Source organism: Macrobrachium rosenbergii, chromosome 11, assembly GCF_040412425.1.
Source record: "Macrobrachium rosenbergii isolate ZJJX-2024 chromosome 11, ASM4041242v1, whole genome shotgun sequence".
NCBI lineage: Eukaryota > Metazoa > Arthropoda > Malacostraca > Decapoda > Palaemonidae > Macrobrachium > Macrobrachium rosenbergii.
In genome coordinates, this window is record NC_089751.1 from 4550119 (window position 1) to 4572134 (window position 22016).

Here is a 22016-nt window from a genome sequence, read left to right on the forward strand (position 1 = left end):
AAGTTCACAGCCATACAGAACAGGTCAGACTCTACATTTATGATCTCCATTCTTTGTTGTTATATCCGTGGTTTGGTGTATGTAAAGGCATTTTATTTCAAAGACTTTTTTTTTTTCAGCATAACCCTACAGAAAGCTCAAACTTCAAGCCCGACAAATTCCTCTGTAATCGGTCCCCTAATTTTGGCATGATATAGGCCTATTGTTGTTAGCCTCCGCCTTTTATGTGCACTCTTAATATATGTGCGGTACAGTTGTACCACCTGTATGTGCTGCGTTCCTTTGTAATCCGGGACCTCTGGTATCCGACGAGCATCAAGAGTTGATGGCAAAGGCAGTAGTGGTATTCCTTTCTCGGAATGCTTTTGTGTAAATTACACGACGCCTTTGCCATCCTCTAAAGGTGAAATATTTCCCATTGGAAGTGGCACTTTTATTGCTCTATGCGAGAGGATACGTTCCTTCTCTTCCCTGCCTCATCCTCTTGCCACTTCTGCCGAACGTCAAAACTTCGTCCTTATTCTTTTTCTCTTACCAATGTAAAACTGGATAGAGAACCCACAGTCAGTCTTATTGCCCATTGTATAAATAGTTTGTAAGTGTTGTATTCGTTTACTTGGGAGAGAGAGAGAGAGAGAGAGAGAGAGAGAGAGAGAGAGAATGCAAAATAATCGTGTATAATCTCATCGTCTACTGTTTTTCAGTGTTCCAGCATATCGCACCTTTTTCTTCCCCTTCACTTTCAAGTGACACTCTGTTCCAAGACAGACTTCTGTTAGGTAGGCCTTGCTTGTAGGCTTACATTAGGCTTAATACCTTGGTTTACACCTCTTTGTCCGTATGTGGAAGGTTAACTTTTTCTCTTTGATAATTTTACTTCATTCCGTTTCATATATTCATTTCGTATAAAAGTACAACTGCTGCAACTTTGTTGGATTTTGCTAGAACTGCGGTTGTGGACGATGTTCTTTGTTTCGTTTATGTAGAGGTACTTAATATCATTGCCTAACCTACGTTTCAAAAGTTTACATGGTTTCAAAACCACTTACTTGTGGTGAATTATGAAGTGCTCTTATTAATTCAGTGTGTAATAGCTGTTTCTTAGGGAGAACTTGGATGTACGTACTCTAACTAAACCTATGGAACGTTGTCACGTAACTATTGTATCTTCCACGTAATCCCCGTGTTTAATCAAACGAAAACCGTGTTTTCTATAAACGTTACTTTTAAATTGTTTACCTAAAATCGTCCGTTCTAGTTACAAAAGTAATTTATGTAATCCGATTTAGTTTGTACGTTGAACGCAAATTTGATTAGGGCGTCGAGTCCCCCATTGTTTTCCAAGTAGAACAAACATGCTGCTGATGTTTACCAGTCTTGTTCGGTTAAGATGAAATAATTAAAAGCTGGGTCTAGTGAAGACTGAATTAATCATTTTGACGTTTTCCGGGCTTTCTGAAGCATTTGAATTTATGTAAGGATAAATATGAGTATCTTCTATTACATTTTCATTATTAGAGTTGGTCATTTAAAATTCATATATTATGTAATGGAGGGGGTTCTTCATGGACCTTTCAGAAATACGTCTTTGTTATGTATATATTTTTTTGACAAAGACGCAAAAGGGTTAAATTTTCAGCAAGTTTTATATCAATCGTGTGAAAAATTAATATAGATTATATGAACTTTTTTCACAATATAGCTATCGTTATAGTGATGATGATGATTATACCCAAACCACAAAACTGAATGATACAGTGTGTTGAGTAAGATCTCAGAGGTACTGAATTCCAAGAAAAAAAAAGTAAAAAAAAAAAGGCAAGTGGTGTGGTGTGGTGCAATGTGTAACAATTTCATACGAACGATACTCCATTTGTTGGTGCGGAACATAAGGAATTTATTCATCAATATAACATAATTTCGTAGAGTATTTGAAAAAATTCCCCTTGGGTTAAATTTTAATCAGCAGAGAATGGAAAAGACTAAATAAGGACTTTACAAGTTTAGTTCAAATGCAGATTTTAAATGAAAATACCTGCGCATAGACAGCTAAAGCCGGCTAGCAGTCAAGATATATTTTTCCCAACATTCTTTTTCCCTAATCTTACGCTATGAGTAAGATTTTGACGTTAAACTTATTCTAGCTGTGTAATTTTAGCACCTAATTTCAGATCCTTGTCGTTGAAAAGTAGAAGTATGTTCGGCATCACTGGACTTCATCATTGGCCCTGATTTAAAAATTACAGGCGTCACTGCTGAATAGATCACACGTCGCTTTAAATCTTAGTCTAGTAATGTAGTCTTTAGTGCAACCTAGAACTTTCTCAGTGGTGGAAGGATTTGGAAATGTCCTTTCAATTTTTGTGGTAAATTACATAGAGCGTCATCCCAACCACCATTCTTTGCCAGTAGTATGTGATAGAAAGGGAATAATCTGAAAACGGTGGTGATTTATTATTATTATTATTATTATTATTATTATTATTATTATTATTCAGAAAGAGTCCTAAGAAAAAACGCAAAAGACTTTCGTACAATAGAATGCCCGGTTATGGCAAGAGAGGAAATGGAAAAAAAATGACAATCAGTAAACAAATGCGTATAGTTTCATTGCTGAGATAAATACAGATTGATGCATTACAACTTTTTTTTATGCCACTCCGAGTGTCTCTTAGCTGAAGAGTAAACAAGCCCATACTTATAAATTTATCAAAACTTAGAATGAGTGACTGAAGTGTGATTCAGCTTCCACAATACAATTGTAATATTGCCGTGCAGCATAGAAAACTCAAACTGGGAGAACAAAGAAACAAGTATTTGTAAAACAATAAGATTTAGTGAGTTGCAGGTAATATGGGAAAATAAGGAAGACCAGAAGAGTTTAGAAACGTTGGCATAAATAGTGTATGTATAGAAAAGTCATTTAGAAACTAGAAATAATGCTGTAGCCATTGGCCCATCTGGTGGGTCAAGCACTGCACTGCACTGCATTTGAGCTGATGTTAAAGGTGATTAGTAGCTTTCTTATGTACGAGTATAAGCGCCATTCCTCTCTCTTCTTCTTCGCTTTCCCTTCGTTACTTCAAAACCAACGATTGCATGTCACTTCATCAGGCAACTGGTTATATTCTGTAATCTGCAAACCGGATTTTATTTGCTTACTTGATATTTAGACGACATGATCTCTGGTTGACAATCCACTGTATATGATTAATGAGGCCTAATGTTTTCCAAGAGCTGTGTTATTTCAATTCTCCGACCACAAGTTACTCAGAATAACTACGATAAGAATTTTCCTGTTTCAGCGTCGTCAAAATAATATAAAAAATGTTACTACGGAATTAGTTTGTTGTTTTCGACACTTGTAATGATCTAGTTTAAGTAGCTTTTGCTGTTTTCTCATTTCAGAGTTAAATTATCATTGAATATTTGTTCAGTCAGTTTAGGATCTGGTTTGAAATAATCTAAAATTATGATGTTTACTATTTTAGGTTCACTGTAGGTTTCAGGTATACTGATCCTGTCCTCTTTGTTAGAGCACGCATGAAAATATATTATTCTAAGTTTATACACCCAAATAATATATATATATATATATATATATATATATATATATATATATATATATATATATATATAATATATATATATATATATATTATATATATATACACTCATATATATATATAGAGAGAGAGAGAGAAAATGGATGCACGATACTTTATATATATATATATATATATATATATATATATATATATATATATATATATATATATATATATATATACATACATGCATACATCATTTATGTAAAAATTTCAGGAGAGAGGTAAAACTTGATAAACATTCAGTAAGCTCTCTTCTTAGAACACCCTACAGTATTTCATCAAACAGATTATATTTACTCCCAGTATCTTCAGCCCTAAATAATTATAAAAAAGTGTCCGTTGGTCTCTTATTGACCAGTTTCCTTTGGAGTTATAGATATTTGCATAACGCCTGTACCCCATTTCTCCAAATCTGTACGATCAATCCACCTCATCCACTCCCACCCACCCCGGCCCCCTCCGTTTCCCTCCCCCGTTCCTTTCCCCTTCGTTCCCTGTGTATACCCCAATTTCCACCCTTTCGAATCCTGGATCGTCATCTAAATCAACATCGGACGGCTTTCTTTTCCTCCACCGTCTGTTTACGTTGCTTAATGTGACGTTTCATAGGGATCCGCGTCACCATTCATGCTAATGCGAGTTACTCGCCAGAGATCGATGGGTCGGTGTTCTTAGCCGTAACGGACAAATTAGGTCGTTTGTTTGGGATTTTGTCGGATATTCAGGTGAGGAATGGCTGCTGGGTCAGGGGAGCTGCGGTGTCGGCTGTATACCTTAGGATTCGACAAGAAGTGAAGGTGATGGAAGTAATGCTTTTGAGTAAGAAAGTGTCTATACACACACACTCACACACACACACACACACACACACACACACACACACACATACATATATATATATATATATATATATATATATATATATATATATATATATATATATATTATAAATATATATATACATATATATATATATTGTAAGCTTACAGCTTTCGTCCATCGTTCTGTAAACAGAAGGTTGGACGCAAGCTATAAGCTATGTATATATTTTACATTTCGTTTTGTTAATCAAGTACACTACTGCGGATCCCTCTGTACGTAACTGAGAAGCACGATACGGTGTTTTTGTTTATATGATTCTCTCTCTCTCTCTCTCTCTCTCTCTCTCTCTCTCTCTCTCTCTCTCTCTCTCTCTCTCTCTCTCTCTCTATATATATATATATATATATATATATATATATATATATATGTATATATATATAATATATGTATTATACAGTATGTATATATATACATATATATATATATATATATATATATATATATATATATATATGTATGTATTTCATGAGTATTTCTTTCGAGGAATAAAACCTCTTCATCGGGCTGAAAAATTGACAAGGGTGAGAATCACTGAAATTACAATAAAATTGTCTTACTAAAACTTTACGTAAGAAGCTAACAAGACATAAAAGGAATAGCAAATGCAAACAAAAATGAATAACAAAAATACGAAAATAATTTAAAGATCCAAACACAAAAATAAGGTAAAATGTAAACAAACTACCACACACAAAGTAAAATGTCAAACGATTCATATGCATACCTACTACGAAATCACACGATATCTAGTGGAATATCGGACGAGTTGTTGTTCAGTTCTGGTTTCATCCTCTTGATAACCAGTGACTGAAATTAGAGGGTCCAGTCTATTTGAACAAAAAGACAGTACTTTAAAATCCACGTCAGTGAAAGGATGATCTTGTGCCAAACTGTGTTCCCTTATGACTGAAAAGGGTGGTTTTGAAAGAGGGAAGCCTAGCCTAGTTTACCAAACATCTGGGCGGCATTATTCGCTTCCGGGGAATGTGCATTAGTTCAAGATAGGATTTTACATTGTTGAGTATGTTACCTCAAGTTGCTTCAGGTTCACTAAATAAATACTTCAACTTTGTGCATTTCGTATTTTTTTCATCTCTGTCATTTTCGAGTAATATTATATATGTGTGTATGTATGTGTATGTGTTTCTTCTCTGTTTTAATATATAAAATCGTTATATATATATATATATGTGTGTGTGTGTGAGCGTTAGTTCCTTCTCTTTTATTATACGTGAAATTGTTTAACCTTTCTTGCAGTACTGCATAATACCCATTGTCCTCGGAAGTGGAAATGCATGGATAGTCTGGCTGGTGATAGTTGCTTTAGGAACCTGTGGTCATGAGGATATTGTGGCCTGATGATGTTTATCGTTTCCTTGGAGTTGCTTGAGTTTTTTTAACTGTACTTATATTTACATCTTATTCTATATTGCAGTAATTCTGTTTGTATCGCTGTCCCATTGTCTATTCTTGTGCATTTGTATGAGTTTGTAACAGATTTAGCCGTTGATATAATTGATTGCTAAATTATGACCTGTTTATATCCTGAGTTTCACCAGTAGCTACTTAACCTATCGCTGTTCAAAGTAAAATCAGTCTTTCCAGTACCTTTGTGAGGTGAAGGGTTACTTTTCGATACCAACTTTAAACTTGTGATTCTTTAATCCAGCTCTGACATTTTCTCCCCGCCTATTGTTTCTCTTGACTGAAGTCCTGTCGCTCTTCCTACGTATCTAAGCCCCGCCCACCTCCTGGCTCCTGTTCTCTCTTTCAGTCAAAAAGAGAAAGAGAGAGAGAGAGAGAAAAATAACTATAACACTTCAATAGTTTCTTTATCACTGCCCCTCCAAGATAGACGTAGCCCTCATCCCGGTCCTCATTCCCAGACTCGAGATCTTTTCAATGGACTTTTGTTAGGAAAAATTATCTTTCAACTTTCTCTCGTAGGTCAGGCCTGATTCCGACCGTAGGCCAGGGCACGCCTGGGTCTAGCCAGGGCACCTTACTGGTGTCACGGGAGTCCGGGGGACTATGAGCAACGGCAGAAGAACCTTACCTGCCCGGGTAAAAGATTTCTCAGGGCTGCTGATATTGGTGACACGGGGGCCTATTGAAGCCCCGCGCACTTGTAATTCCGTATCCATTCCGTAGTTGTTGTACGTCCTTTAATTCTTATAGTCTGTGTATTTAACGAAAATTTTAATTAAACAATTCACTGAAAAGTCATAATAATAATAACAAAAAATAAGAGCAACATACTTTTATGTAACTAGATAACTTGTAATACATTTTATTCTCAAACAATGAGTAACTGATCGTCTTTTCATGTAGATTAGACTAACATCATTAAAACGGGTTTCCGTTCGTATTAGGAAACTATAATTACGATTATTCAGAATGTCTGAAACATAACTTGGTACTTCACTGTAATTTTTATTTCAGTTATTTATACTAGCCAAGGACAAATAGATTAAAATAATAGGAACTGGCGCACCATGGTGTGTAAAAAAAAAAAAAAAAAACCTTGCTTTAACATGAGCTGTCTGGAGTGAGTGAGGCTCCGCGTCAATCGCATCATATAATTAAGCAATAAAATTAATGCCGTGCCCGTGACCACCGCGGGGTTTTTTCAAGAAAGGGAATTTATTGGCATCATATCCGGGACCTCTGCCTGGATAATGACAAAAATGCCCAATTATGGTATTTGAGAGGCGCCTGATGACACCCGAGCGGATTGTGCGGTCAATGAAGAATTAAGTTCTTTAAGATGTGGTCTCTCATTCCCCCATTCCCCTCTCTCTCTCTCTCTCTCTCTCTCTCTCTCTCTCTCTCTCTCTCTCTCTCTCTCTCTGTTAAGAATATTGCCTTTGGAGTAACAGATCTGTAGTTTGAAATTAGAAAATGAAAAACATTGCAGTATTTGTGTGTATTCCTTTATAGGTTGCTTTTAGCATTATTTTTTTGTATGAATAGCAAATTAGGTGTAGGGTTTTCTAATTTCTTAATAGGGCCCATGTGTTGATTTCAATAAAATATCTTTCCTTAGAAACCCAGATGGCCTCAGACTGGTAATTTATACTTAAAACTGGTTAAAATAATCCCTGCAGTTTCACCCACAAGCCTTATTCTCACTTTAGTTTTGATTAATATTTAGAATCTAGGGAAGGGCGAGTTCATCTCTCTCTTTGCTTGATCACATACACCAAAAAGCTCCATCAATTCTGGCGCCATCCAACACACTGAGGGCCCTGTCTAGGTACAAAAAAAGTAACAGCAATTTACAGTTTGAAGTTCCGAAAAAAATTTTTTTTTTACAAAACATTTTGTTTCGTTTTTATGCTTTTCCTATTTTCATGGTTTTTGTTTCGAGTCCAAATCACCAAATCTGTGCTGGAAGGTCTGGCGTTTCATTTTTCATGAACAAAACTTGTTTTCATTCCATCCTTTCGTCTTTCCCTGTGCTGGCTGCGTGCTCTCTCTCTCTCTCTCTCTCTCTCTCTCTCTCTCTCTCTCTCTCTCTCTCTCTCTCTCTCTCGTCATATGTTTTGAAATAAACGTATCTATATGTTTTTCATTTATATTTTTCTTTATGGCTATTTTTATCTTAATACAATTTTGCCTTTTTAGGAGTTTGGAAATGTAAGTTAAAGAAACTGTTTTAATTTTGCCGTCATACGTTTGCGAACTCTCGTCTTTAATTATTTCTTATTACATTACGACTCTGATTTTGGGGCACGTGTCCTTATTTATAACAGGCTCATTGCTTATTCCACCCCTTCCACTGTACCTGTCCATTTCCTCTAATCTTTCTTCGTAATTGAGTTTCTCCTTTTGTAATCCTCCTACCAGGGCGCTTCCTTAGTTGAAGACCTTGTCCTATCGACCATTAGCTGATGGTGGAATTGCTATTACCTATAGAATAAAGGAATAAATTTGAAGTGTCCTAAGTGGAATGGTCGCCATAACTCTCCGGTGATGGTTTTGTTTCAATTACGAGTACTCCACTTAACAAGGGGGTGACAAATGTCTCTTTTATTACAGGATGAATGTTAAAGGACGTAGCTTCCCCATTATGAATTCTGTCTCTGTACAGGTAATGTACCTGTTTGTGATCTCATTATAAGGGTTGTTAATGATCTTGTCCTTCGGTGGTACCTGTCCGAGCAAACGTGTTGACACTTGGCGTGAAGAGCCCCCGGCCAAAGCGGATTTCAGTCTTATAGGTGTTGTCGGGAGGGGGGGTGTTACGGGCGCCCACCGATTATTTCATGGCTGTTTTGTAAACTTTCCCAAATCTCTGAGATATGCTTTTGTGTATCTTGAGAGAGAGAGAGAGAGAGAGAGAGAGTTTTTGATGTTCTTGTTTATATGATTTAGAGAAGATACAAGATTCGAATACACTAGAATGTTAACTCGTCTTGCAAAGAATTTCTTCTAAGAACTGAGAGAGATTGCATCTGGAGATTCCTTCCTTATGGGACTGTAAAACTGTGAGAAAGAGAAAGAGATGGAGATCAGGAGGGTCTTCAAGTCTCCGTAATCCTGTAATCCACCTCATAATCCCTCACGCTTCCTCTATTCTCCCACCTGTCTCTCTCTCTCTCTCTCTCTCTCTCTCTCTCTCTCTCTCTCTCTCTCTCTCTCTCTCTCTCTCTCTTCGTGCCATTATTTTCTTTAAGGTTTCTTTCTTCACACCTACACTGTTGCTCCAGTCTCTAATAATGTAGTTCTTATTATTTGTGGTTGCTGTTATAATTAAATGTCACCTGTCAATCATTGACTAAGGAAGGAATTTTTTGCGCAATTAATACTTCCGTAATCGCTATAACTACTAGGGAAATCTTTATATACTTATTTAATTATTATACGTTATTAGAGTTGTATTTTAGCTATACCATTTTGCGTTTAATCTTTTCTCAACTACAGTTCTGATTCATTTCGATGCATTTGATTTTTTGTTTGTGGATGTGATGTGTCCATGCTTGGATTAATCTGAAAATGAATTTGTTTCACTGGTATTTGAAGAGACCTTTACCATATGCCGCTTTTACCATACGCCTTTTCGTCACGGAAGGGATGCTCCCAGAATAATTCATTTCGACTTTCCGGTTCTCAAAAGTCTTTTAAGATGAGGCGACTAACCCTGTGGCTTTCTTCACCCCGGTGTGATACGCTGCAGTTCAGTGGCTGCAGTTCATTTAATTCATTTCATATGCCAGCAGAGGCACAATAATATTTTAGGGCCGTGCCTAAAGTGTTGCAGCTTGCTCAGAAATCGAGCCGCCCGTGACCTTTACTGATCGTTCTGTTGTGAGCTTCTATATATATATATATATATATATATATATATATATATATATATATATATATATATATATATATATATATATATATATATATATATATATATATATATATATATATATATATATATATATATATATATATATATATATATATATATATATATATATATATATATATATACACACCAGGTAGGGTTGCATTTTGGGTCTTCCATCTTAGTACTTAAGAATCTACTTGAGACGAACTGTCTTGTCTTTGTTTTTCTTTTCCTTACTTTTGGATTCCCTAACCCGTGTGGTCTTTAACGAAAGACTCTGTGTGTGTATATCTCTGAAAAACAATTACGACAGTACTTGTGTTCTGTCCGTCTTTATTAATACATTTTTCTTCCTGTTGTGGAACAAATTTAATATTTCCTAGAAAATCAAAACGATAGTGGAGACGTTCGGAGGTCTTCCGCTGGTTTTAAAATCACAAACATTCAGTCTGTGGAAATGTTCGTTCAATTCAGATCTTATGGATAATAATTCTTAACAGTAAAGATGAATTCTTTATTGTTATTAAATCAAACAAAAAAATATATATTTTATTTTATTTATTTATTTTTTTTTTTTTTACGTGAGAACGAACCTTACTGTTTGGAAACGGTTTTTTTTTTTCGACCGTTAGTGGGATCGACATTGGCGAAGGGCATCCGGTCAATTCGTCGTCGGTCAATTCTTCGACGCCCAATTCGTCGTCAGCCAATTCGTCGCCAATTCATTTCGTCGTTGACCAATTAGTCCCCAAGTCAATACGTTGTTGGCCAAATAGTCAAGTTCAATTATTTATTTTCGCATTCTCATTCTGACCTTCATTAGTTACTAAAATTGTCTAACGACAGTTTTGGTTCAAAACTAATTTTAGAAACTTTGCTCCGAATATTGTATTTTTTTAGGAAAGGAGGTAGTTACAATATAAATACAATAAAAAATGTGGAAATAATGTTTATTTTCAGTTAAATTTATAGTCAACGTACAAGATACTATAAAATGAAAAAAGTAAAGTTACAATAAAATTCTAAAAAAAAATTGGTTAAGCATTTAATTTCTAAAATTTAAGATTATATGCGATTGCTTTCAAAAAGGTAATTTTTTGGTTGGGATCATATTTCTCCATGACATTTTTTATACGCAAGTTCATGTCTCTGTATTTTTTCTTTTGCCTTAGATCATCTCCTTGAATAAATTTCTGCAGTTGGCACTAGCAAACCTTTCCTCACTTTTCAAAACATCTATGAGCTTCCAAATATTTGGATGACTCATATTCACTGTGTCTTTTAGTGGACTGTGGTAAGCTTCTAAACTATTTGTAGTTCTAGCAATCCCCGACATGCATCTATCCCAAACATTCCAAATAGTTAATGGATATGGTGGTTCAAGACGTCGCCTCCTTTCTCCTCTTCCTCTAAGGGGTCCTATGTAATTATTCTCAAAATAGGAAACTACCGATTGTGGAATATCATCATCATCTACAAGTTCCTCGTAGCCATCGACACCATCATCTACCGGCAAGAAGGCAAGGGCAACAAAACAGCGCATTTTAGGACTAAAACTGTCATCTTGGTGATATCTGCTTTTCATTCCTTCTTGAACGATATGCTTGTACACATTTTGCCCTAAATGAAACAAGCAGCATGATAAATTTGACGCAGGAAACGATTCAAGAAATCCATTATGGGCTGCTTTTTCAAAATCCATAGTCATGCAATCTAGGCCTTCGTCCTGCAGCAATTCACTTATTTTGGCAAAAAGTCTATTATATGTGTTTTGGCTTTTGTTTGATAGCAATGCGAACAATCGTGGTACACTTAAAGTATCGATCTGTACGTGCACTATATATAATTGAAAAAATATACTAGAACAGCATTTAAATGTTCCGTCTGCCGCCCAATTCTTGTACACTTTTAAATGTCTCAGCGCTTCATCACTTGCAAATATCAGAATTCTGCTTGAATCTTCGATTCCACTATCATACTGTAAAAAAATTTCATTAGTGTCTAAGCGAGAATATTCACTTGGAATGGAATGGAGAACCCAACATTTGTTTGTGGGGTTGCGGGATAATTAACATCTGCTTGCCTCCAACGTCTGATATACTTACCGAGTTGTTCCAACCGAGGAATTTGTGATAAAGCACATTCGTTTAACTTTTCAACTTCACCAGCAATTATTGAGCGAGGTGCGTCACGAGATGAAATTGATTTTTCTTTAATATTTGAGACCGCAGTCCTCGCATTTACCTCTGCGGCAGTTGAAGCGTGATTGTGGATACCAACCTTCTTAATCTCTGTATAGTTTTCATCAGTATGAAGTCTCGCCTTGCATGCACGATTTTCACACCTCCAGTAGATCTTCAGTCTATCAGCACTTTCCTTATTCTTAGTATATATATAATTCTCTTGATTCATCACTTTGTTTTTTCCTTTCTCAGACGTTAAAATCTTGCAGGTAGCCATGTTGTTGGATGGGTGTATTCTTTAGAAATAACTCGATTTAAGTAAAAAACCTTTTGTTTTCAACTGTCCAAAACAGGAAAATAATAAGAAAAAACAAACAACCTAGTGTCTTCATTGGAGACAAAATGCCCAACGACGAGTTAACTTGGGGACAAATTGTTCAACAACGAATTGGCTGACGATGAATTGGCGGGGACGAATTGACCGGCGACGAATTGGCCGGGGACGAATTGACCTAGCGCCTTGGCGAAGACAAATACCACAGTATCTTTCTGCTGCATTTCTGTCGAAATCCTTAACATCTTGTATTTTCATCCTCTGACCAACGCAGCGACGTTTAGGGCACATTTTGGGGGATTTAAACGCGGTTTTTGGGGTTCGGTCTATAGACACAACTTTTCCCATGTTCACAGCATTTTCTCTCTCTCTCTCTCTCTCTCTCTCTCTCTCTCTCTCTCTCTCTATCATTGTTATTATATAATTATATAATTCCTCAATATGAATAGTACCATTAGTATTGGCAGTTATCATTGTAATATTATTGAACCAAACAAAAACTTCTTTCAGTTTTCTTCTGAAGATGGAAAGAGAAACCCACAAGATTCCTGTGTATAACTTGTTTACTTGAACCAGCCTGACCACCTTCACATCTCTTGAAAAATGGTCAAAGGTAGGACCTGAAAGTACTCGAGATTAAAGTAATATGTAAATATTTACAGGAATCGTGTGGGTTTCTCTGTAATATTATTGTTATGAGGAATAGGTGAAGATCTCCATGGATAAAAAGCAAGCATTCAGTGACAGAAGGAAACATTCCGAGGCCCTCCAAGTATACTGAAGCTGCCCCTTCTTCGTCTTTCTCTTGAACAGTGTTTATCGGGCCCATTGATCAGTGTCCCCTGAAACCCTTTTCCAGTTGACGCGTTTGTCCCGCTTCCTTCGCCCATTTGTTGTATGGTTCTTTCGTGCTGTTTGGACGATTTTTATCTCCCCGTGTCTCTTCGCCTATACTATGTACTCGAGTCCTTCGACACGAAGGTACAAGTCGTGGCGAAAGGGTGGGAAGGGGGGGGTTGCTTAGTACGGTTATTATCCCGCATATTACGTATTCCTTTTTTTTTTTACCGGGTGACATTATTCGGTGTTCTGTGCTAATTGCTTGCGTAATCTTCATGTATGATCTTAGTTAAAACCGGGACTTTGAACAAGTACTTTCGTAGTTTATTCTATACTGAAAATGTAGAATAAACTACGAAAGTACTTGTTTAAAGTCCCGGTTTTCACTCACTTTCCGACGTGGACTTAGTGATATTCTCAAGCACGCGTTCCCTCGTGCTGTATTGGATATTCTTAGTTGTTTAAATTTATGCTGTATTTTTCATTTTACGTTTCCTTATTTTACCGGGCAATTTGTCTGTTTTATTAGTAACTTTTCATTTCTTACAGTTCTACTGAATAGTTTTGTTTTGTTTGTTATGCTTTACAGGTAAGAACCTTTAGCCTCCCTTTTGGTGAATCTAGATTTTTATAAAATGGATAATTTCGTTCTATCATATAGGCTTGCATTCCCTCGGTAAATAAGATTTTATGGTATTTATGACTGTCAGGTATTCTAGAAACTGAGTAAAAGACCTTGGGGAGTCGGAGATTGTCTTAATCATCTCCTACAAGCTGCGCGTTGCCTTTTTCTGTTCACGGTTGTCTGGTTCCATTTGCCGTCCAGTTGTGTATCTGCCACATCGTATCATTCAATTCGTGAGTTTATTTATCAGATGAAGTTAGAATGTTCCTTTCCCCGTCCAACATTCATTTTGTTTCTTTAGTCCCAACTAACTCGATTTACTCGCGTGATATTGTAACTGACTCGACCTAACATGGTAGAATTTTCTTTTTCTTGAGCGTTGGTGGGCGCGAGCGTGATTAACTGAGTATCTTTGTGCAAATACTTGTAACTATCACCACCACTCCTTTTTTTTTTTTTTTTTTTATGAAAGGTGGGTGTGCATTTCATAGAATTTTTAGTATTAAATCATACCTTTGTAAGCAATTGCAAATTTTCCCGAATTCTGCCCTGTTTGTTTACATCACGGGTTAGTGTAGAATCATACCAGAATGGTTTGATTTCAGGTGATGGATTATCTGCTGACTTTTTCCATAAGCAATAAACTTGGCATCTTCAAATTTAGTTCTGATTTATTGTCGTTTTCGTTAACAATCTCGTAGTGATTTTTGTTCTTTTTCTGTGAAGCAGCCTCGGTTTGCCTTAGAGGACACTATTCGAGTAATAGAAGTAATTCTCTCTCTCTCTCTCTCTCTCTCTCTCTCTCTCTCTCTCTCTCTCTCTCTCTCTCTCTCTCTCAGTACTTATCTCGTTTATGTTTTATGTACCTGTCTTCATGGAATGGAATTTATGATTATATATACACAAGAAAATAACAAGAGACAGCACTGTCAATAGCTCCGTCCTCAGAGCAAGAACAAACAAATTTATTTAAGTATTATTTTGCTCTTCATTTTGTGTGATCTGAAAACTTACAGGAATTACAATGAAATGAAGTCATTTTTATGGATATATATATGCACAGCAAAACATCATAAGTTCAAATCCTTAACAGAGTAGATGTGCTTTTATCATATACAAGACCCTTTGAGTATGAAGTTATTCCAGAGGAAATGTGAAATCGATGTTAATGGTTTTTATAATGCTTAATTGTACGAAAAATGTCGTATGTGAAAATCCCCTATATATATATATTTATATATATATGTATATATATATATATATATATATATATATATATATATATATATATATATATAATATATATATATATATGTGTGTGTGTGTGTACAATAAGTGTGTGTGAATGTGTGTTTTCGCCATTAATTAAAGACCGTTGCATTGTATCGAACAATTTATTACAGTTGTCAGTTCATTCTCGTAAAATAGGCCAGTTATTAGCTATAATTTGACTGCTATAACTAAATACACTTGGTAATGTATTTTAGTTGTGTTAATGTATTTCAGCAGTATCAGATTTTTTAATCTTTCTATATAATCACTTTGCCTTCTTCTTGCTTTTCTTTGCCTTGCTTTTCATAATAAGTCCTTTACCTTTGCTTTTCATAATAATTCCTTTTCCTCTGGCTTTCAAGAGCCCTATTTCAGTAAAAAAAAAAAAATGGAATGCTTACATGTGCCTCTCAAGACCTGAGTATCCTTTCTACTTAGCGGGTGAAAAGGGGTTACTTGGCTACCCTTTCTCTCTCTAGCTGCGTATCTTCTTTTACCTGTGAAATGTTATATATCATGACAAACATCTCTCTCTCTCTCTCTCTCTCTCTCTCTCTCTCTCTCTCTCTCTCATCCCAGATTACAAGAGTAAATCTAGATGGTGTCATAATGGTGTTGTTGATGGTCAGCGTGGATCCTATTTTATGCTACTTAAGAGTGTAGAGTACCAGGTCAAGAAATCCCATTACCTTCTCTCGGCTTTATTTATTCTCTGCTGTGACGTGGATGGGTGTTCGAGCAATGGTGTTGTTTCGTGATATTTTATGCTGGAGTAACAGAATATGGAGGGTTCTCTTTCTTCTTCTTCTTCTTCTTCTTCTTTTTCATGGTAACCATTAGCCGTTAAACGGTTATTGTAATGAATATTACTTTTGTCGTTGTAGTTATTCACGGTGGTGATACTGATACTAAAGTCTGAATATAAACAGGTACCAACAGATGCTCTCTCTCTCTCTCTCTCTCTCTCTCTCTCTCTCTCTCTCTCTCTCTCTCTCCCCTTTCCTGTTAAGATAGTTGCTTCAATTACGTTGTGCAGCATTTTTGACATTTTGTATTTCACCCCTTCTCACCCCCCATTCCTATCGGAGCTGAACTTGGACTTGAAGGGTATCGGGAGTGTTACTATTCATCTCAGCGACCTCGACATTTTATTTTTCATCCCTTCTCACCCCCCATTTCTTTCGGGGCTGAACTTCAACTTAAAGGGCATCGGGAGTGTCACCATTCATCTCAGCGACCTCGGAAGCTATGGATTAAACATCAATATCTCGGAAACTATGGATTAGACATTAATATCTGTAGTTTTCGGTTATTTTTACATGTCACTCTCTTCCCACCCCCAACCCCCACCTCCTTCGGTGCCAGTGATGTCTTACCCCCACAACACTCTTTTCCAGATAGTAAATCATATATACCGAAATGAGGTATGATAAATTCGTAGAGTTTAGTTAGTTACTAAGTCTAAGGACAGAACCGGCTCCGTTTCAGGGAAGCCCTTCCCACCCTCACCCCTTTTGTTGCCCTTTGGTGCTAGTGATGTCTTACCCCCACAGCATTCTTTTCCAGATAGTAAGTCACGTATACCAAGTTTGGTTGAAATTGCTCGATGCGTTTCAGAGTTTTGCTGGAACATACACCACACATACATACGTACATACATACCTACATCCATCCATCCATCCATCCATCCATATATGTATGTATATATATATATATATATATATATATATATATATTTATATATATGCATATATGTATATACATGTGTGTATGCATAGGCTAATATAAGCCGGAGTCCGAATTTCGGAATAAAAAATGGAACGGTTGATGTTTTAAGACAAGTGAAGGAGTTCGAAAGTGTCTAAGAGAAGGTTAAAGAAAAATATATGTAAGAGTATTTTTATAAGTTTTAGTTTCATTGTTATGATCGTAATTTGTAATATTACTGTTGGTATAATTTTCCACACATTTATTACTTTTGGTTATAGAATCCAAAGAGATGGAGCAACTGATGTAAGTGTAAGTGGTGAAAGAATGAAAGTTTTTGGCTCGTGATGGTATTTTGAGGTATAAATGAACAGCCGAAGCAAGGAAAACCGAAGCGTCTCATCAAAGGAGGAGTATTTCCGTAAGGAAATGTTGGAATTGAAGTGTAAATGGTGAGTGCAAATGGATGTAAAAAATGCTGGAGGGTGTTCAGAAGAACCAAGCAGACCATATGTGAAGCAAAAAGGTTTCAAAGAGTGTTAAGGAATTGAAGTGTGAGTGATGAGTGCAAATGATTGTAAAAAAAAGCTGCAAGGTGTTCAGAAGAACCAAGCAGACCATATGTGAAGCAAAAACGTCTCAAAGAGTGTTAAGACAGTGAAAAGTGGTAAATAGGGTAGAATAGGTGAAAAGATACACCAAAGTTTGTTGAGGTGGTTCTGTTGGTCACAAGTGAAAATGGGCGAACGACAGGATGGTGAAGCGGGCGTTTCATTCAGAAAGTTTTGGAGAAAGCAGAATGTTAGACCTAGAAAGGGCATGCTAGGTGAAATTGGAAGAGGTGCTGAAGTGCAAGAACCTCTTGATACCCAGGAAACAAAAGAAACATAAGAGTCAGCGCTCTACTTAGGAGCTTTCGATGTTGTGGAAGTTTCCTGTACACAAAGTGCATCCTTGCCTTGTAAGATGAAGAGTGAATACTGTTGCAACTTGTCTTATATTTCTCTAGAGCCCCTCCTTATTAATGGAAAGTCTTAGAAATTATATATAAATATACATATATATATAATATATTCATGTGTATATATATATAATATACACGTGTATATATATATATATATATATATATATATATATATATATATATATATATATATATATATATATATATAATAAATATATATTTTTCTGAGTTACCCATTGACTAGTTTGTGTGCTATTTTTATTAAAATGTTAAAATTTATGAACATAAAATATGAGCAAAATTCTCATGCTCATGTTGGATTTTTTTTTCTTATCGAGGCGTCGGGGTCAATGTCATGGTGCTTTTCTCTTAGATCAGAGAAAAAAATGTAATCTTGTGATTTAAGCACATTCAGTGGAGTTGTCCTTCAATAACCGGACTTCTCCCTATTTTTAGAGGTTAGCCCAACAACATCTGCATAATGTTCGGCGGTGGTATACAATGGAAGTGTACATGAATATACACACAAACCTTCAGGAGAAATACTTAACAAACACTGAGATGTATACAAAGGTAGGCTCCACCCAACGCAAGCAAGAAGAATCAGCGTAGCCAGACATCGTATTAAGGATACGTAATTCGAGGAAGCAAAGTTCCTTACGCGTGAATGGAAATTCCCTGTTTTATGTTTTTATTTTTCTAAATAACTTTTACTGGCTTTAAATGTGTGTCAGAGCGACCGCAAAAAGATAATATAAAAGGAAATTCCAAAACAATCGAGGGGTTTACGGTTTCATGTCTATGGCAGCACTGACGGGAATGATCGTCTGTGTAAATCTCGCCTAATCGGTAATGTTGGTAGAACTGGCTGATTGCATTCTGCGCATGTTCACGTGGTTGACTTCTTGCATATATTTTAGAAGGGTGTCTCACCGTCAGATTTTTAAAACTCCGAGTACCATAGAAATTTCACTTGAAATTATACATTTTCTCGCATTTGTCCTTTCCTTTTCATCTTTTCTTTTAACAAAATATGGTTATCCGATATATATTTTTGAGAAACGTGCGATATTTATTCAGGAGGTCTGTTTTTATCATCAGAACCGTGGATTTGCTTTTCTCCTCCTCTGGTGTGCGAAGGTTTGCCGGATTATTTACAGAGGGCTTTCCTTGATACTGGAAATAGATACCGCTGTAGCAGACACCTCTCGGGTATATTTTGAGGAAATTCAATTTTTCTGTCATGAATTTTAGAGTAAATATTGTGTGAACGATGGAGAAATGGCGTCGTCATCCACGATAACACCTCAGTATGACATCATCGAAATGCAAGAAAAATATATTTATGCTTTCTGTAGCAGAAATTAAACGAAAATACTCGAGGTGCTTAAGCTTTAAAGAGAGAGAGAGAGAGAGAGAGAGAGAGAGCAAGAGAGAGAGAGAGAGAGAGAGAGAGAGAGAGCAAGAGAGAGAGAGAGAGAGAGAAATCCATTGCTGTGATATATGATTATTTGTGTTGCACTAGTAGATTTATGGCAAAGTTTTTTAGTTTCTGCTGAACTTATCATAATTTTCTGAGTTATGCTTATCGATTCGCTTTTACGTGAAATCAGTATTACAGTCTCTTGCATAGTGCGTCAAAACTTTGGTTTCAGTTATAATGGTACGTAGTCTCTTGTAAATTCCAATATCATGCACATTTTCAGGACATAAGGAGCACAGCTAGTTGTGAAACTGACCTCATATTAATTCCTTCAATTCCTCAAAAGATAAACACCCACCTAAACCTCTTATAATGTGGAGTGGTGGGGGGGGGAGAGAGAGGAAAGATTCGAAAATAGTAATCCATCTCTCTCTCTCTCTCTCTCTCTCTCTCTCTCTCTCTCTCTCTCTCTCTCTCTCAAGTCAGGAAAGGTCAGAGATCATAAAGAGCTCTAAACCCCTCCTCCTCCTCCTCCTCCTCCTCCTCCTCCTCCTCCTCCTCCTCCTCCTCCTCCTCCTCTGAACCCTAGTTCTCCTTCCACGTCTCTCTTGCTTTGTCATCACAACATATGCCCTAAGTAGAGGTCAGGCAAGATGGAAAGACAAACAGAAAAGGCAAATACAGGAAAAGAGAAAATTGAAAATTATTAAACGCGAAAAGTTTGAGTTGGGAGAGGCGGAAAAATGATCCATTCCTCGGACAGATATAATTTAGAGGTCCTGGTTCTCGTTGCATTTAAAATATCGTCTTAAAAATCACTGAAACCTTCTTGCTGGAAAGTGATGTACGTTTGCAATTTTTTTTCCCGTTATATTACAACCACACGACGGTTAGCCGAAACGTATCTGTAATGTATATCATTTTGATAATCAAATAAGCAGTAGGTGTCACTTTCTGAAGCAATGAAAGTGACACCTATTGCTTCAAATAAGCAAAAAGTGATTTTCATGGCAGGTTTTTTTTTTTTTTTTTGCCTTATTCTCTACTAGCACAGTTCAATTCGTTGCCATCGCGTCAGGACAAAATTTGCGAAATTCCAAAAACACCAAAATACTGTTCAGTTTGACATGACGAGTTATGAAATCTCTTTTATATATATATATATATATATATATATATATATATATATATATATATATATATATATATAATTATGGCTAAGAATATACTGTTCTTGAAACATAACAATGATTTTTAATGGAGGAAGCGATGGCCTCCAAAGATTTTGGAAGCTGATGTTTACAGCCAGAATAAATAAAGATACATGTTTTCTTTCATAAAAGAAAAAGAATGCCAGAACTGTTTGCCACACAACTGACATGAGATTCGATATACACATTCATAAGTGTTGTCAGGAGAGTTTTGAGTTAGTGCTAGTTTCATTATACAGTTGTTTTTAAATTCAAAGTCAAAGTCAAAATTCTTTATTCCATTAAAAATGGTTATTACATAAATTTCAGTTAACGTGTATATGTATATATATATATATATATATATATATATATATATATATATATATATATATATATATATATACATATATATATATATATATATATATATATATATATATATATATATATATATATATATATATATATATATATATATATATATATATATATATATATATCTGCGAGATTCTCCCATCAGGCAGTATTTAGTTATACTAATAATGATTAATTCTTTGAATGTCAGTTCATTCTGAGTAACGTTAACGTAGAAGAGACTTGTAAATTTATATCTGTTTATCACAAGTTGTGCATTTAGAATAGACATTTTAGTGCAACGGAAGTTAACATTCTTGAGCATTATTCATTTATATTAAGTGGGTGCACATTTAGAATTTTTCCCCATGTTATGTATTGCAACAGTTTTATTTTTCCATATATGAATCTTCCAGTTGAATATTTATTTTTTTTTTTATTTCTTGATTTGATTTTGTTTGCAATTAGTTTAACCTGACTGTAAAGTCTCTCATCACATGTTCAAGCTGTTAAAGTTTCTTCCTTCTACCGAGCATTCAGTCTAAGCCTCATATCCATTTTATACTCATTTAGCGTTCACCATTACCCTAGACTCATTTTCATTGAGAAGATTACCTAGATCAGTGTGTAGCATATTAATTAAACCCACAGGTGAGCCTCAGGTTTGGATTGATTCGTTCTTTTTTTCAGTGTTCGTATGTATTGTTTTGTATTTACAGTTTTTTGCTTTATCGTTTCAGATCGAGAGTGACGCCATACTGAAACTATGGTGAAATCTGGTAAGTAATCTGTGAAAGTTCCTCTCGTGTGTTTACTTGGGAAAAAAATCACGACATAGACATTAATTTGTTTACGTAATATAAGGGTCATGTTTAATTATAATTTTTTGATTCAAATTCTTTTTTCTTTTCTTCCTGCGAGGGTTTTAGTGGACACTAACCAGAGTTTATCCGTAATTTGCGTATCGCATATGTTTGAATGTAATTACTCGTTATTTGCAGACGGAACGAGGTCCTTTTTTTTATAGACAGGTGTATCCGAATCTTTTTTTTTTTCTAAATGAATTTAGTTTCTTTTAGTTTATGAGCCAAAATCTCTTTTGCTTTCATACAAGAAAGAAATCTTATCGAGATATGCCAAGATTGTTCAGAATTACCGCTGGTTGCCAGTACAATATTCAACCGCTGGGAATGTAATATTTAGCATCCTATAATCATAGGCCTGATTTTAGATTTACTTTGCAATAAAACATCATAATAAAGATGAAGACGAACAGTCCATTTA

The 22016-nt window shown here is 35.7% G+C and overlaps 1 protein-coding gene across 2 annotated transcripts in view; it reads left to right on the forward strand.

Moving 5' to 3' along the window:
• LOC136843093 (uncharacterized) overlaps positions 1–22016 on the forward strand; it is a 465473-nt gene that overhangs the window by 313657 nt on the left and 129800 nt on the right. For both annotated transcript variants that reach the window (XM_067111074.1, XM_067111073.1), the window contains exon 3: positions 21473–21511. The gene's annotated coding sequence lies outside the window, so the exon portion shown is untranslated. The remainder of the gene's footprint in view (positions 1–21472; positions 21512–22016) is intronic.